This window comes from Polyodon spathula, chromosome 9 (genome assembly GCF_017654505.1).
Source record: "Polyodon spathula isolate WHYD16114869_AA chromosome 9, ASM1765450v1, whole genome shotgun sequence".
In the NCBI taxonomy this organism is placed as follows: Eukaryota; Metazoa; Chordata; class Actinopteri; order Acipenseriformes; family Polyodontidae; genus Polyodon; species Polyodon spathula.
Window position 1 is genome coordinate 20,434,493 of NC_054542.1, and position 18,738 is coordinate 20,453,230.

At 38.9% G+C, this 18,738-nt stretch overlaps 1 long non-coding RNA gene across 1 annotated transcript in view; it reads left to right on the plus strand.

Annotated features, from left to right (window-relative positions):
• The first annotated feature begins 6,232 nt into the window (after positions 1-6,232).
• The window catches only part of LOC121320486, a 29,332-nt gene continuing 16,826 nt past the window's right edge, over positions 6,233-18,738 (plus strand). The window contains exon 1 of the long non-coding RNA XR_005950858.1: positions 6,233-6,277. This is a non-coding gene — a long non-coding RNA (uncharacterized LOC121320486). The remainder of the gene's footprint in view (positions 6,278-18,738) is intronic.

Below are 18,738 nucleotides of genomic sequence, written 5' to 3' on the forward strand. Positions count from 1 at the left end.
TTCAAACAAGGCAGTTTGAACATGCCATGTTTGGTTGGAGATTAATAAGAGAGTGTAGCACACTACCTTTCTGACTAAACAGCAGGGCAGAATGCATTGGTAAGCAATTTACCAGCCTCAGGGTGGTATGCAATATATATAAAGCTTACAAGTGGAGCATTACCCTTGTTGTGTTGCCTGTTTTCTAAATGTGTGAACACTATGCAAAACATGTTGCACTTCCTAAATCAGGTTTTAAAACTAGAGATGTTTGTGGGATTACAGTAGTAGATCAAACAGATACATGAGTGATTTAAACAGAAAGGGGGGCACATCTTAAAGCAGAGGTATACAAACCAACATCACTGATGATGTTTCAGGACATCCATTAGAAGCCTGTCAGCTTGTAGGTACATAGAAATGACATAGGACAGGTTTGTCTAATGGGCTACTTTGCATAAAATATGGTCTTATGAGTGAGATCATCAATTTGTGCATGCTTGCAAAATGTTTCATGGCAGCCTGGTCTCAACTTGATGTAAAAGCTTCCCCAGCATGTGTTCTTCTATATATAGTCATTTCTTTGTGCCAAAGCTTCTTCATCATTGCTAGAGAAGTCATGTTTATATTGGCCATTCAATTACAAAATAGTTTTAGGTCAACCAACTGTAACACATTTGATGTATTCCCAGCTGTTTTTGAATGATTTATCCTTTTACTTTAAAAGTATAGAAACAGTGAGGTTACAACATAGAACAATAAAGTCATACATGATATAGTAATCAAATGAGACAATTTGACCTTAACATGTGTTCATGTTAGATATTAATCAAATGCCAAGTGGTACCACGTCCTACAGAGTAGGACAAGCATACACAAAAGGAACAATGCAGAACAATTGTACCTGACCTACCAAGTTGTTTAATGTTAATTTTATAATATAGTTTCTGAAAAAAATGGGGGCTAAATTTACACAAAACCTTCAATATCTCCCTTTAAGGAGAGGTTCAATATCTGCATCAAAATACTAAAAGGGAATCTGTTTGCACATTTTTAGCTTGAATGCATAGTGTAAAAAAAAAAAAAAAAAAAAAAAAAATACATTTTTAAAAAACTGTCAAATCAAAAATGCACAGGGGCTGACAGACTTTAAATTGCGACCTTCTTCTACCCCTCCCTCCCACTCTCATTCCCTAGTACCAGATGTGGTCTTTATCTCGGTGCACTGCTTACATCTTCCCAGCGGCAGCCTGTGCTTTGCATGATAATTAGCTCATTCGTATTGTCAATGATGCGCTGCTTTTTCTTCTCCTAGCTGTTTCCTGAGCTGTCAGTGCTGCTGCTGCCCTCCAGCTCTGCACACACGCTCTTCCACTGCTGCTGCTGCTGCCAGTGTGCACACAAGTGGCAGTGAGGGACCCTGACTGCCGCAACTTGTTCTTCTGCTCCCAGACTGAGACATAAGGGTGATGGGCAGGGAATTCAAGGAATGAGGAATAATCATGCCTACCGTCTTTGAAAAGGAGACCGAAGTTGCCAGCGTCTTTTTGATGGTTCGTTTAAGCAGTCAGGTGAGAGTGTTACGGCAGGTTTTAAATAAGCCAATACCCAGCTGGTTGGCATCTTAACTGGAAAAAAAAAAAATAACCACATTCAACAGTCTAAAGGGGTTTATTGAGTTATCTAATAGTTTATTGGTGTTTTTGGATGTAAAGAGACATACTGGGTAATATTTATATTTGTGGAGTCATTATATAACATGCTTAGTGTTTTTATCTTCCTGAATTAGTTTATACAATTTAGTTTTTAAAGCATATTTTAGCTAAATAAACTCAGATTCGAGAAACTAAGAATTGCACAATATATATATATATAAGGGTATATTTCTTTAAAAAGTGGCAGGTTTTAAGAGGGTAATTGTTTTATAAACATTAAATTGTATGATAATTACATTACTTACATGTACACTATATACAGTATTCCAATTGGAATTAAGTGTATATTTGTCTTTGGTTGGGTAGCGAACCTGCAGTTAGCTACTGTACCTCTTAATAATTGGTAGCTCACTTGGTTCATGTTTAGTATTATATTGCTTTAGTCATACGGTATATGTGAAATGGCAGAAATCAAAATATTATTAATTTAAACAGAAAATGACAGACATTATTCTAAATTATCAGGAACTTTGAGGGTAATATATACTGTATTTGCTGGGAAAGTTGAAAATGCTGCTGATTTGGTGAAACTGTTTCTTTGTTTGAAATCTTCTGATAGCAGTTTGTGTCTGACAAGCTGTAAATCAAACTGTAATAACTTCAAGATACTTTACAGTGTTTTTGTTTTATTTTACACTATTTGCGTTGTTTTGGTGCTCATGAAAGGTGCCGGATTGTTAGTACTAGCTTTGAAGTCCTCACTGTTATCCACAGTGCAGGCATTGCTTAGTATATTGCTCAGTAAGCATGCCTCGTGTCCTGGAAGCACCTCCTCCCCTTTAAGCAGTGAGATGTCTATTCCCTCAGTTCTTGGCCTTTTGTGGCAGTTTTGTGATGTTGACAGCTCTTAGGACGCCCACATGTAGACTCTAACCAGTCATCCAAGAGCAGGGCAGAAATGTATGTCTACCACGTTTCATATTGTTGTGGAAGGGGTCAGTGGTTGAAATGATTACTTTCATCCTCTTAATAAGAAAATAAGAACAGTTATAAATGAGATGAGGCGATTCGTCCCATCAATGCTTGTGCCTAGCAGATTGATCCCAGTCTATTTGGTTCTGAACGGATCCCAGCAGCACCATGGTTTGACTCCTTTCATACCATCACCACTCGTTGTGTTCCAAACAACCCTCTGAGTTTCTCTACTCAATTTCTAACAGTGTCCCCTGATCCTGGTTTATGTGCTACACATGAGTTAATTGTTGTTTAACTCCTTTTAGGATTTTAAAAACTTTTGTGACCAGTATGCAAAGAAAGGAGGAAAGAAAGGAGGCCTACGCTATGTTTAGCGATTTGAGAGAGATGAAACTTTAATACTGATTACTTTATGCACTTCCTGATTTTTCAAAGTAAATGTAACATTGAGAATTCCCATATGAGAATATTAATACACGTTCAAAATTAAAATGTGTTTAATTTCGCTTTTTCTTATTCCAATATGTGATGTTATCTCTGTAAAACTGCACATGAGGTCATTTGTACACCACCTTCTGCAACTGTTGAAATAGACAACAACAAACAGGTGCAAATTTGGCGTTATTGCGCTTTAATCTAGGGTACTTCATATAGTGACAGCAACATTAAATTCTGGCGCCAGTAGTCATGTTTAATTATTATTATTATTATTATATATTTTTGTATTCCTTAGCAAGCATAGATGATGATAGTTTCTCATTGGGTCTGGACTACTCACATGACCCACCCACACTCATCCACATACTCAGGAGAGTCATGTGAGAAGTTGTGAGGGGGTGCTTGATTAGGTCGGGGTTTGTTAATTTAGCATCAGTAGGTTCTCTGTTGCTGAACTTTCAAAACAGTTTAGCACCAATTTTCAAAACTGTTTGCACCCTTGAACAAAACAACTCACATTTCTAAAGGATGCTGGAGGTGAGGTTATTAAATTATAAAGCAGTTCAGTTCAATTCCATTCCAGTGTAATTTAGGTTGCATTGCATCTTTATTTATACACTGCGTAACACATGTGGTGTTATTATTAGTTTACTTAACAGAGCTGGGATTTGAACTGTGAACCTTCTGGTTATAAGCCCTTTTCTTTAACCACTGGACCACATAGCCTCCTACAAGTAATGTGTGCGTAATAAACAGTATGTGCAGATTTCTGCGCTGCATTCCACACCTCTAGATGGAGGGCTAGATATAAATTCATTTCCTCCAGAGGTGTGAAATGAGAAGAGGCCACAAGCAGCTATGATCCTTATTATAATTCATTTGTGGTTCTGGTGTACAGTATCTACAATAAGTTAAAATGTACTGTACTTCTGTGCTGAAAAACAAATTACATGTCTGTCAGAAACAGTAGCAGCATTAAAAAAACAACTGTTTTTCAGCAGAAATCAGTCTTGCTAAAAACAAACAAATCCAATAAGTTGCATGATTGAGTCTTCATTGCTAGGCTGTGCAAATGTTGTGTGGTTAGTTATCCTGTTGTGTTCATAATGGGAAAAATGACATTGCATAAAGTATATTTAATGTAATTAGCCTGATAAAGGTGGTATATGAGCAATGCTGTAGAAAGCCTACTATCCTAATCATTTTTTTTTTAGTCAGGTGGCTGTGAAGCTAGATCTGAAATCTTAGCATTGGAGCTTAGCTAGTATGACACAAAAGAATTAATTCTCAAAGCAATTTGCTGCAAATCATCATTAGCACATTTTAGGTCTGAAAGAAAAAGGCATTTCTAAAACGAATAATAAACCACTTTAGACTAATCACAAGCTGCTAATGAAATGTAGAGTTGTTTATTTCCTTCTCGCTAACTATATTGGGTGCATTTCCAAAAAATCGTGTTAACGACAATTTGGAGTAAAAGGCTTTGAGAATCTGGTCCACAGAATGAAGCTTTCTGCTGGATGAAGGAAGAGGCAATGTAGTTTCCTTGGTTTTGTTTAATTTGAAGTAATACCTGTTTATTGCTGTTACTCTTTTTCACAGCAGGGTGGGATTGAGGAATATGGAGCTTTATTTTCTACTGTGCTGCAATGATAAGGCATGACTTATTTAATTATGAAAGGTAAAAAATGAGGTTCTAATAACACTTTCTGTAATTACACCTGTTCCACATGCCCCCCGTGTCCCCTTTAGTCTTAAATTGCATTTGTTTTCCTACTACATTTCCCCTGGGTCCCCCTACTTAGGGTTTCTGTTTTTCGGTTTTTATTAATTACATTTTTTGGTGCTCATTTGTAGCTATTATTTCGAGTTTTATGTAAATTGTTTTTTGTTTTTTTGGGGGGCTTTCGCTTTTTATATACTGTGCGAAATTATTGTTATTGTTATTATGTTCCAAAATGCTTGGGCAGTTTTTTTCTGTCGAAATATGTATAGTGGTACATTGCACACTTAAGTTGTACCTTCTTTTCTTTGCTGTCTTCCATACATTGCACACTTAAGTTGAATAGAAGAAACAACCGACATGGTCATGTGCTCAGTTTTTTCTACTGTGTTTTTAGACCTCCAGTACACAGTAATATGACGCTTTTTTTCTGTCAAAATATGTATAGTAACTTGATAGTACTTGCACTCTTAAGTTGGTTTTTTTTTTTGCCACAATTTGCAATTCTGTTTAAAATCCTCTCGCAAGTGGAGTCTCCAATGGAAATGTAGGCATGTGCTGTAAATCTGTAGTTGTGGTGGGTTTCAACTATTCAGAACAAATCAATGATAGATATGTCAAAAAGGAAGGACATTGCCCAGCTGCACTGGGAAAATTAAAACTTTTTTTTTGGGGGGGGGGGGGGGGTAGTAAGTTTTTTATGTTTTTATCGGTTAAAACCGAAAATCAGAAGCCCTAGTTATACTGTATAACCTAAATGAACGGGCATTTTCAATACAAGTTTAGTATCATGGAGCATGGCACAAAAGGACCACAGAAAGAGCCTTGATTGAAATACAAACCTCCTGTATCCCTGTCCCCCAATTGTATACTACACACCCTTCAACCAATTCTTTCAATTGTGGTGTCTGGCTAACTAGTTTGAGAGAACTTTTACAGATACCTGTATTCCTAAATAGTACCAACAGTACCAAGTACCAAGAAAGCAGGGTTACTATGCTTATAACAAAAAAAGTTGCAGAAGTATCCCCCATATGAACAGTATAACCTGACAAATACATTCAAATGGATATGCCTTTTTGTTCCACAGAACCAGCCACATTGCCAAGCTAAGTGAAAGCACAGTGGACGCTCAATGGGTCACCTCATCCATCAAAGCATTCTGCCGAAATCTACTTCTTCCTGGCTGAATCCAAACTAGGCCTACTAGGTCTCCAATTCATACTAAATTGTTCTTGGTCTGCTCTCAGTGGAAACACACTGGACTAATTTCATGTACTGTAACAAAAGACAAGCTGGTTCATAGTCAATTCTCCTGGATTTTCAATTATTACTTTAATTAATGTTGTTGACAACAGTAAAAAAAAAAAGACTTATCAACACCTACATCTACCGTATACTGAATCCCTTGTTCATCCCATTTTAAATGGATGGACCTTAATCTCTGTGTCTTGTTTTACAGGTCAGGGGAACCAGAGACAACAACTGTGTTGAAGAAATATTGCGGGTAAGAATATTTAAGTTATTTCACACCAATGCTGGTTCTATAAGATTCATAGGAAGCTGCAACATTACTCAAACATGTTAAGGTTGGGACAGGTCACTGTTTTGCATTTATGTAATCAACCATCTCCGTAAAATGAGAGATAGTCAATATTGTATTTACAGTGATTAGGGTATACTATTGTGGTGCAGGCCCTTTCCTTTTCCTTTTATAAAATATGTGTGTGGCAGGGCAGAGGCCTGCTGCTGTTACTAGTATGTGTGTGGGAATGTAAAGTTGGCAGAGATGAATCTATCCTTGCCAGAAATCAAATGTGTGGCCATTCCCCAATTAGGTAATTGGTGCTAATTGGGGAGTGGCCACGTGTATAAGGAACCAGAAATCCTTTGTTTGTTTGGAGGAGTTTATGTTGTGTAGTGGAGTGGAGTGGAGTGAGTGAGTGAGTGAGTGAGTGAGTGAGTGAGTGAGTGAGCGAGCGAGGTGAGTTATAATATTTCTAATGTTTGAACTTGGTGGTGAAGGCTAATGCCCAGCCCACAAGAGTATCATTCTTTTGTTTGTACCTTTATTTTGGCCCTTGTGCTGTGTTTTGTTTTTTCCTGTGTTTGGGTATTTTTGTTTAATAAAGTGTGCACCAGTGCTTTGAAACTGCAGCTTTCAGTCTTCGGTTTTATTTCCTGCCAGTAGCCAGCCTGGGCCGTGATGCTACCCTGTCACAATGGGCCTTTAAAAATTAGTTAGAAAAGTAAAACATATTTGTTTGCAATCACAATAAAAACATATCTGCAGTGCCAGCTTGCCTTTACTTGTATCGCCAACTACATGATATGCTGCAGGCAGCAGTGAACTTTTCAAGCTAAATTTGTGCAGCGTGATAGAAACACGGAAAGGCTCTATAGAAAAGTCAGTGGCATGTTTTTCCTTTTATTGCTAAAACCTGTGCGTAATTTAAACTGAGACCAAATCAATTCAAATTTAGTTTCCTTCTCATAAACTCAGCCGGTGTCAAAACCCAGATTTAAAGGGTTTTCGGTGTATCTTTGTGGGAATCCAATGTTTTTCAGTAGGCTGTTTTACCCTTGTGGAGCTAACTGCTACTTTCACTGCGGGTGCTCTAAAACAAGGAGGTAACAACTCCTTTAATGAGTTTTTAAATTGGGCTGTTGGTTATGTTAAGTGTACCTCAGAAAACAGTTTACAGTAGTTTGCATTTTTTGAGCTAGTGCTGCTACATCTGACCAACAATTAATGGTAACACTTTTGTTTAGGTATCCGTTATATGTGATTATAAACAACAGCAAAAAAAAACACACAAAAAAAAACAGTATATAATAATAGTTTTATTATTCACAGACATATTATATAATTGTTAATAGCTAAATTAATAACATGTTTATAATCACTTAGAATGGATACCTGAACTAAAGTGTTACCTAATTAAATATACGTGGTAAGATATTGTGTGTATGTGTGTGTGTGTGTGTGTGTGTGTGTGTATTGTACTTCTGTATGGCTTGTACCATCCATCAGGCTTTTCTACGCCTCTACACATACTTTGTAATGAAAAACTGTAATCACAAAACTGTACCTGTGCTCAACAGCCAGGATCAGTGTTGTTTTAATAATTGCACCTTGCGTATTGGCTTCTCTGAGCACACTGTGCAACATGGTGCACTTTATTCAGACCCTTCCGGAAGGAAAGGATACTATTGACACCATAGCACTGTCTCTTGCAAAAAATTCTGAAAGCAGGTGTTTGTTTTTAAAGTACTCCTGAATGACAGAAGTGTCTTTGGGGAAGTTGGTCCCATTTACTTAACTGGATTGCTGGTATATCTTGTATATATTTTACAGTGTATGTAGCAGTGCTGTGGAGTTAATCCACTCCAGGGGTCACCTGTTGTACATTAGGCATTACTGGTCTGATCTTGAGTGTTTGCTCCCCTGGAGTGGATTAATGCTTCACATTTCTTTTCTTTTTACTTTGCCTTACATTTTATGATGTTAACAGTTATTCTAACTTCTGTTGCTGCAATTAATGTATTTGTTTCCTAAGGTTCATTATCCATGCCTTTAGAATCTTACTTTTCGTCTCCTTTTGAGTTCTTCTGTAACACCCTCCAGAAAGGGGATATACAAAATGGGATACTCTTGTGACCACTTGGATTTCATTTTGATATGTATGTGGATTACAGCAGTTCAATACAATTATACCACAATTGAGAAATTCCATCTTAAAAAAGATAAAGTGCTGCAGTCCCTGAGACTTACTTGGTAAAAACCATATGGTGTACAGAGTGAATCTAAAGCCCCTTTCATACTGGCGCTCCTACCCGGATTCTGGCTACCCGGGTAACAATCCCGCGCAGTGTGAAACTACGTACCTGGGTCATACCCAGGTTGATCCAGGTTGGCAGCGACCCACATCCTGACACGCTCTGACCCGGGTCAAGTGAGACAAAATGCATAATGGACATTCATAAACCAATGACATAACAAATAAAACCAGTAGGCGCATCATGCTACAGCAGAGCCTTTTGGCCAGACGCCTGGTGAGCTCAAGAGGACAGCTATAGGGCTGGCCTTTGTCCTAAAGAGGCCGGTAGCTCTCATGCGCCGGGTTCACAGGTGTTAAAGAGGAAATTGGCTGGGTCGTGTGATTGGAGAACGCTCATTGAACCTTCAGTTCTTCTGAGCTGTGTGAGGAATTGATATGGTGACGGAACATAATTGGACATTCGTTCGAAAGTTGGGAGAAAATCGAGTGTAAAATAATTCTGCACGCTAAATTAAAATAAATAAAGTAATAAGAAAATAAAGTAATAAGAAAATATAATAATAAATGAAACATACAAGTGCCAAAAAAACATGTCAAAGACAGGGCACATGTCTTTTTACATCATTATATATCCTGCATCCAAAGAAAACACATAATGACCTTTCAACTGGTCTGACCTGGTCTACAGAAATAGTATATGCTATACTAAAAGATAATGCCAGGTGGATACTAATTCAAATAATTAAAATGATTGGATAAAATAGAATAATTGTGAACATCATAAAAATGTGATGTAAATGTAAAACAAACAAACAAATGATTTATTACTGACTCTAGTTTTACTGTAGAATTTTTACCACAGAACTGGCGTAGCTTCAGTTAACAAAAAGTAGTAAAAGAACAGATTGCGTTTTGTTATTGGGCAGATAGTCTGAATTATTTATCATCATGAGCTTGGGTATTTCCTGGTCTGTCAAACGGCTTTCAGTTTATGCAAAGCACATACTGTGCTCATGATACCAATCAATAAATTCCACTCTCTTTCCTAGTTCATTCCTGTGTTCCATTTGAATTCTTAACCCTAATACAGACATATAGAATTATGATCAATTATGTTTATTATGATGAATTTAGGGTGACAGTCTCAAAGCTTTTTACACTAAATCACAATAGCATGTTTTTTTTTTTTTTTTTTCACAGAAACTACTTGCAGTCAAGTATTTCAGCAGTTTTCTGAGTTGATAACGTCCTTGGGTCTGTTTTTCCTTTCTGAAAAATGACATTTGGAGTAAAATACCTTAAGAATGTAGACCTTAGTTTCTTAAAGTTTTACCTCAAAAATCATGTAATGCATGATTCGTATTGGACTAAAAACCAGGTGTCCTCATGCAGAGTTGGTCAAAACAGAGGATGTCTAGTAACCTCCCAGATGTAGATTTGTTTTTATCAAAGAAAGTCAGTAAATTCAAAATGAAATGTGATTTTGTGGCCAGTGAAGATGCTTTTGTGCACAATTTGTGGACGATGAGCCAAGCGTAAATAACACATTTTGTTGTACCTTCTTTTCCACAGGCTAGAATAGCCATTTAGTTCTATGAGTGATCTGTATTTCCATACATATCTTCAAATGCGCAGCTAAAAGCATTCATTTAAGAGTCGACCATTATATTTTGTATTTTCATCCATCGATAATGTGGTTAGGCTATGCCCAATCAACGTTTTACTTAACTGTAGAATCTCAGGACAGATGTTTATTGTGAAGGCTGGTATTACTTTTAGACAAGTACCAAGCACAAGGGCAGCAGTATCACACATCAGCATACAACAAGTGTTCTGGTCTTTAATGTGATCAGTATTTGCATTCAAAGGCAAAGAGAGAACACAGCTTTTATAATAAACTCTTCAGTCCCTTAAACAAAGTACTGTTTAATCATCTTCAGCCTGCTGGCTTTTACATTGGGATTTTAAGTGTAGCCAGACACTGGGTTTTGAAACCATCACAGATGATCACAGTAGCAGGGTTTCAAAAAGTATTTAACGCATAGCCACACGAATTACCACAACAGAGAAGTTAATTGTACCCTTCTATCAAAGGCAAAGATATAGTAATCATTCCGGACCACTCCATTGTGATGGCTGCGGATGTCACGTGCTTGCCTCTGTTTTTTTTATAAATTGTCTCTCATCACTAAGTAGTGCATATTGAGTTCTGACAGCTTTACAGAGATTGCTGCCATTGCCTGTGAGCATCACAGGAAGAATGCGTCCACCCTGTGGAGGCTAGTTGCATGAACTGTTTAATTGGTTTGCTGAGGAGCTGGCAAGGCAGCAGTTAGACTTTGTTGTTGTGTGTAGAGCCCTGAATACACGAGGAAACATGTTTTTTCAAAAATTGTCAGGAAACATTGTCTGAAAAATGTATCAAGCAGCACATGATTATTCCAGCTGCACGTTCCAAAAATGCAGGAAAGCCTCATTACACTGAATGGTGCTGCACTTATATTTACTCTAAAACTTTGTAAAAGAAGGGAATCCTAGATTCTGAGGAGAAAGGTGCATACCATAATCTTTTAAATGAGCTATGCTTAAGTTATCACAATTTTGTTTGTATGGATCCAGACATTTTTGAGGTGCTGCTGAGGCTTTTAGGACCACGAATAACCCGAAATGCAGGGTTGGGGATTTAAAGTGCACAGGTAATAAATTCAATTCAATTAAATAAAAAATAATAATATAATAATAATAATAATAATAATAATAATAATAATAATAATTTATCTTCCACGATTAGGGGAATCTATAAAGTGGTCCACCTTCAAAGAGCTTTACAAGATACGAGACTACAATGAGTCATTTTCACAGTGTTACTTCAATTGAATTAACTGTACCACAATTAACAGTTAAGATAACAATTAAGATTTTTTTTTTGATTAACTTTACTTTGTAAAAAATAACTAAATAAAGCCAATAGACGCACTCTGAATAATTTCTTTTCAAACTGACAAAATTATGACTTCAGTAACACTGGAGGCTTTGTTGCATTTAACAAACATGAGGCATTCAAATGTCTCATCAAGCATATTGTATTCAGTGACCCAATATATTTTGCAACGACAACAACTGAATGCAGAATACTGGTGATCATGTTACTGCATTCAGTCATCCAAAAGTTCCATTAACTAGGGTCCCATTAATAATTAATACACAATTAACTAGATAACAATTACATTAAGAATAACAGTAAACATTCTCAATTAAATTAAGCATTGAATTAATAATTAACAATTAACCAACCCTGCCGAAATGATACTATAATGTGTCAGCGTACATATCAATAAGACAATTGATTGTAGCAGGACTCCAAATCATGTCATCTTCTATAGATATCGCCATCTTGCAGTCACCTGATCGATGACTCACAAAGTCTTTCCTGATTGTCTAAAGGCAAAATGTTTCTTTAAAAAAAAAAAAAAAAGAAAAAAAAGCTATTAATTTTCCCATTTTCTCCTGATTTGGAATATCCAATTGTTATTAAACCTGGCTCACCCCCACCCCCAACATAAGAACATAAGAACATAAGAAAGTTTACAAACGAGAGGAGGCCATTCGGCCCATCTTGCTCGTTTGGTTGTTAGTAGCTTATTGATCCCAAAATCTCATCAAGCAGCTTCTTGAAGGATCCCAGGGTGTCAGCTTCAACAACATTACTGGGGAGTTGATTCCAGACCCTCACAATTCTCTGTGTAAAAAAGTGTCTCCTATTTTCTGTTCTGAATGCCCCTTTTTCTAAACTCCATTTGTGACCCCTGGTCCTTGTTTCTTTTTTCAGACTGAAAAAGTCCCTTGGGTTGACACTGTCAATACCTTTTAGAATTTTGAATGCTTGAATTAGGTCGCCACGTAGTCTTCTTTGTTCAAGACTGAACAGATTCAATTCTTTTAGCCTGTCTGCATATGACATGCCTTTTAAGCCCGGAATAATTCTGGTCGCTCTTCTTTGCACTCTTTCTAGAGCAGCAATATCTTTTTTATAGCGAGGTGACCAGAACTGAACACAATATTCAAGATGAGGTCTTACTAGTGCATTGTACAGTTTTAACATTACTTCCCTTGATTTAAATTCAACACTTTTCACAATGTATCCGAGCATCTTGTTAGCCTTTTTTATAGCTTCCCCACATTGTCTAGATGAAGACATTTCTGAGTCAACAAAAACTCCTAGGTCTTTTTCATAGATTCCTTCTCCAATTTCAATATCTCCCATATGATATTTATAATGTACATTTTTATTTCCTGCGTGCAGTACCTTACACTTTTCTCTATTAAATGTCATTTGCCATGTGTCTGCCCAGTTCTGAATCTTGTCTAGATCATTTTGAATGACCTTTGCTGCTGCAACAGTGTTTGCCACTCCTCCTACTTTTGTGTCGTCTGCAAATTTAACAAGTTTGCTTACTATACCAGAATCTAAATCATTAATGTAGATTAGGAATAGCAGAGGACCTAATACTGATCCCTGTGGTACACCGCTGGTTACCACACTCCATTCTGAGGTTTTTCCTCTAATCAGTACTTTCTGTTTTCTACATGTTAACCACTCCCTAATCCATGTACATGTGTTTCCTTGAATCCCAACTGCGTTCAGTTTGAGAATTAATCTTTTGTGCGGGACTTTGTCAAAAGCTTTCTGGAAATCTAAATAAACCATGTCATATGCTTTGCAATTATCCATTATCGATGTTGCATCCTCAAAAAAATCAAGCAAGTTAGTTAGGCACGATCTCCCTTTCCTAAAACCATGTTGACTGTCTCCCAGTACCCTGTTACCATATAGGTAATTTTCCATTTTGGATCTTATTATAGTTTCCATAAGTTTGCATATAATAGAAGTCAGGCTTACTGGTCTGTAGTTACCTGGTTCAGTTTTGTTTCCCTTTTTGTGGATCGGTATTACGTTTGCAATTTTCCAGTCTGTCGGTACCACCCCTGTGTCAAGAGACTGCTGCATGATCTTGGTTAGCGGTTTGTAAATTACTTCTTTCATTTCTTTGAGTACTACTGGGAGGATCTCATCCGGCCCAGGGGATTTGTTTATTTTAAGAGCTCCTAGTCCCTTTAACACTTCTGCCTCAGTTATGCTAAAGTTATTTAAAACTGGATAGGAACTGGATGACATGTGGGGCATGTTGTCAGTATCTTCCTTTGTAAAAACTTGTGAAAAGTAATCATTTAATATATTTGCTATTTTTTTTTCTTCCTCTACGATTTTGCCATTTGTATCTCTTAAACATTTAATCTCCTCTTTGAATGTTCTCTTGCTGTTGTAATATTGGAAAAACATTTTGGAATTGGTTTTAGCTCCCTTAGCAATGTTCATTTCTATTTCTCTCTTGGCCTTTCTAACTTCCTTTTTGACTTGCGTTTGCAGTTCCGTGTACTCTTTCTGCGTACTTTCTTTTTGGTCCTTTTTTAATGCTCTGTAAAGTGCCTTTTTTCGCTGAATATTTTTTTTAATTGATCTATTAAACCATTTTGGCAATTTAGTTTTACATTTAGATTTGTCTACTTTAGGGATGTAATTGTTTTGCGCCTCTAGTACTACATTTTTGAAGAACAACCATCCTTTTTCTGTGGGTGTTTTCTCTATTTTACTCCAATCTACTTCTGTTAGTCTCTGTTTCATACCTTCATAGTTTGCTTTTCTAAAATTGTAAACCTTAACTTTAGTCTTTACTTTTGGGGATTTAAAAAACACTTCAAATGAGACCATGTTATGGTCTGAGTTTGCCAGTGGTTCTCTGACCTCTGTTTTAGTTATTCTATCTTCGTTATTTGAAAAGACTAAATCAAGGCATGCCTCCCCTCTAGTCGGTGCCTTGACAAATTGTGTTAGGAAGCAGTCATTTGTCATTTCCACCATTTCTATTTCATCCTTCGCGCTACCCACCGGGTTTTCCCATTTTATTTGGGGGAAGTTGAAATCCCCCATTAGTATGGCTTCTCCTTTGCTACACACATTTCTAATGTCATTGTATAACAGATTATTGTGCTCACCGTCTGAATCTGGCGGTCTATAGCATGCTCCTATTATTATGCCTTTTGAATTTTTGTCTGTTATTCTGACCCATATTGATTCGGTTTTATTTTCTTTGTCCAGGTTTAACACCTGGGCTTCAAGACTGTTTCTTATGTATAGCGCTACCCCTCCTCCTCTTCTGTCCTGCCTGTCTTTCCTATACAGTGTATACCCACAAATATTATATTCGTCCCCATCACTCTCAGACAACCAAGTTTCTGTAACACCTATCACATCATAGTTACCTTGTTAGTGCAGTAGCTTCAAGTTCTAGAATTTTGTTTCTGATACTTCTAGCATTTAGATAAATACATTTAATGGTTGTCTTACCTGAGTTGTTGTTCTTGTTTTGATGCGGTCTCCCTTCTGTTTTTTTGTTGATTTCTCCCCCCTTCCTTTCTAGTTTAAATGCTGGGGCTTGGACAGCTCCTAGAAAAGAGGCTCTTTTCTCCAGATCTGACGGGCGCAAGAATCCACAAACCCCTGAACTGGCTCAAGAGATACGAAGACGAGCACTCACATCCACCAAAATGAGTAGCGTTAGCCATCCGCTTTTCTTCATTCTGCAAGCCTGTCGTGCAGCCGTATTCAGAACTTACAGTGTCGGAGGACCACACACTTCTGAACTGTGTACAGGCCGGTCTGCAAGAGCGCGGCCAGCCACAGGGGTCGCTGGTGTGCTCTGAGCCAAGGACTTCAGTCAACCTACCCCATTCCCCTCCCAGGCAACACTTGGCCAATTGTGTGCCACCCCATCTTGGATTTGAACAGGCGATCTCCAAGCTATAGGGTGCATCCTGCACTCCGGGTGGAGTGCCTTTATCGGATGTACCACTTTTAGTTGATCAAAATTGGCTTTTAAAAACAGTCCTTAACAAAACATTCTTTAGAACAGTACTTAAATGTATGTGAATTTGTCCATTACTATCCCTCTGACCTTCCAATTTCTTTATAATTTCTTTATTAATAATCATGTATGCAAACTACAGTTTAGTGAATTCTCATCAAGGGTTCCCTTTTATGTAGAGTGCAGTATTGTGTGTGTGTGTTTTTTTTTTTTTTTTTTTGTGGGAAGCAGCTCTTCAGAATTACAGTAAAATATAATTATGTATTAAACACACACACACACACACACACACACACACACACACACACACACAGAATGTATTCTGGTCTTTATTTCAAACTGTTACTGCTAGAGAATACATTCAAGCAGCTTTTACCATACAGAAAAGTTATTTATTGTTTTGTGTATCAATAATAAAATTCATTAAAAGATCATTAACATTAAAGTGTAAAATGGCCCTGTGACAAGGCAGCAGAGAGCCCTGTGTGTAATTAGGGGGGCGGGGCAAAGCCTTGCTGGTAAATAAATGTGTTGTGTTTATTTATGTAAAAAGGAATGGGAATTGTTGTATTGTTATGATTTCAAGGGTATTGTTTTATGTTTATTTAAAACAAGTGTGTTTGTTTTGTTTGGCAGCATGGATGGGGTTATAGCTCCATTCCTCTAATCTCGTTCAGAATGCTACTGTCTCTGATTTACCAATCTGTTGGGTGTTCAGAGAGTGGAGAATGAGAGAAGTAAACAGAAGTATACCATTGCTGTGTGTGCAGGAAGCACAGTGCTCGTTTATTTTTGTCATTGAATGAAAACGCACACCAGCACTCTTCTAACTCACAGTGCCTGTGTGTCTCTATCGACTTCCTGGTCTGGGTACGTCACCACAAAGCTGTCCTGTTACACCCGGTGTCCACTGTGGTATATAGCACCTACACAGACCCAGGCCAGAAAAGGTACTGCGTGTACACAGTTGTTTTTTTTTTATGTGAAGAGGATTTAGGAAGGTTTGTGGTTCCTACACTTCGTAGAGGTGGGGCACGACACCAGAGAAAGTTCTTTCCAGAGGGGAAAGGAAGGGCCACCTGTCCAGAAAAGAATGGAGAGGTATGTGAGCTGTCTGAGAGACACCAGCACCCCCCAGTGGCTAAGAACGGTGGGGAGACACTTGCTGGGGCACAGCCACCTGCTATCTTCCTGGATTTCATCCAACTGAAGCCCGAAATCCAGCTGAAGGGGATCACCAGGGGATATTCAGGGCTGATGGAGGCCTTGGATAAAATTACCTAAGCCATGGTCTGGGTCTACCAGGAGCGAGAGGTGGAGCAGTCCCAGTTGGTCCATGCTGGTGTCCCAAAGTGCTCCTTCTGCCTGTGCTATGGGCATGAGGAGGAAAGCTGCCTGGAAGCCAAGTGGGACCCAGACACAGACCTGAAGTGGGAGGAGCCCAAGCATTCAGGGCCCAGAAGGTGGGAGCCCACATCTCCAGCACCCTACCAGAGTAAGCCCGCATCTCCAGAGCCCAAGGGGGGAAGGCCAAGCATCCAGAGCCCAAGAAAGGGAAGACAAAGCCTCCACTGCCATAGGAAGATTACCCGCTGCTCACGACTCCACTCCCAAAGGAAGATTACTCACTGCTCCTGCCACGATTACACGTGGCTTCCACCTCCACCACCAGAGGACAACCCGACCGGCCATGCCAACCTCAGCAGCCACTGCATGAGCTGTTAAGGGGAGCATGGCAAAAGCCAGGGGCTAAGCTGCTACCATTGCCTCCCGAGGGTCCGCTGTTGCCATCACCTCCCGAGAGTCATCACCTACCGGCACCTCCTGAGGGTCCGCACCTGCAGTTGCCTCCCAAGAGTCCTCACCTGCCCAGTTCGCCACCACCTGGGGATGCCAGTTCGTCATTGCCTAGGGATGTCAGTTTGCCATCACCTGGGGATGTCAGTTCACCATTGTCAGGAAATGTCAGTTTGCCATCACCTGGGGATGTCAGTTCACCATTGTCAGGAAATGTCAGTTAGCCATCACCTGGGGATGCCAGCTCACCACTGTCAGGAGATGCCAGTTTGCCATCACCTGGGGATGCCAGTTCGCCATCACCTGAGGATGCCAGTTCACCATCACCTGAGATGCCAGTTTGCCATCACCTGAGGATGCTAGTTTGCCATCACCTGGGGATGCCAGTTCACCATTGTCAGGAGATGCCAGTTTGTCATCGCCTGGGGATTTGTTATTTAAAGCAGTTAAAGCATTTATAGCAGTTTCGCTGCAGGATTTTCTGTTGTTGGAGCCCCTGCTATAGAGAAGGGGGGGGGGGGGGGAGTATAAAGTATTCATTTACTTGTTATTACTATAAAGACAGACTGTAAAAAAGAAGTACACAAGGCATCTAAAAAGGAAATGTAGTTGCTTGAGTCCCCCTTTGAAATATCTTGTGTCAGATTTATTTTGTAAGCCAAAGTCAAACCATATGGAGTCCTGCCTTCTTGGTCACGCAAAACGGAGAAGACAGGCTGTGGTACAGCATCGTCATCCATCCCTGTCAACCCTGGTCATCTTTTCCCAGTCCGAATGACATTCATCTTTATCTTGTACCCTTTAGTGCCTTGCTTCCTGGTTAAAATCTTGCTGATGGCAACTCGTGCTGGGAAAGCCGGCTACTACTTTACGGTCATGAGTCCATGCCAGTTTGTCGAAGTCTGTAAAAATTCTTACTGAAGGTGTGGCAGAGCAAAGCTCTGCCCTTTTTAAATTGGCAGGGATGGGGTTAACTTCCCCTACCTGCCTGGGTTTATTATGTTCAGGTGGCTGGGGTTGATTAGTTGATTAGGTTGATTAACGATCAATCAGCGCCCAGCCACCTGATATAAAAGGAGGCCTCTGCTTCTCATTTGGGAGAGGGAGCTGAGGAAGCAGGTTGGTTTTTTTGGGGTTGTTTAGAAAGTTTGAATCCAGTGAAGGCATTGCCCAGCCTGGAAACTTTATTTTTGTGAGTTTTGTTTTTTTGCTTTATTTGTGTTTAAGTATCTGTTATTTTGCCCTTGTGCACTTTATTTTTGTTTATTTATAATAAAATAGTTATTTTTTTGAACTGCAGTCTGTCTCTGGGCCTCTATCCACTCGCCAGCCTGCCACATTTGGTGTCAGAAGTGGGATAGCGCCACCTAGAGGCTCAGAGCAGTATTTATTTATTTTTTTTTTTGAAAAAAAAAAAAAGGGAAAGAAGAGCAGACAGCGGCAAAGGCAGGACAAGCAGCAGCTGA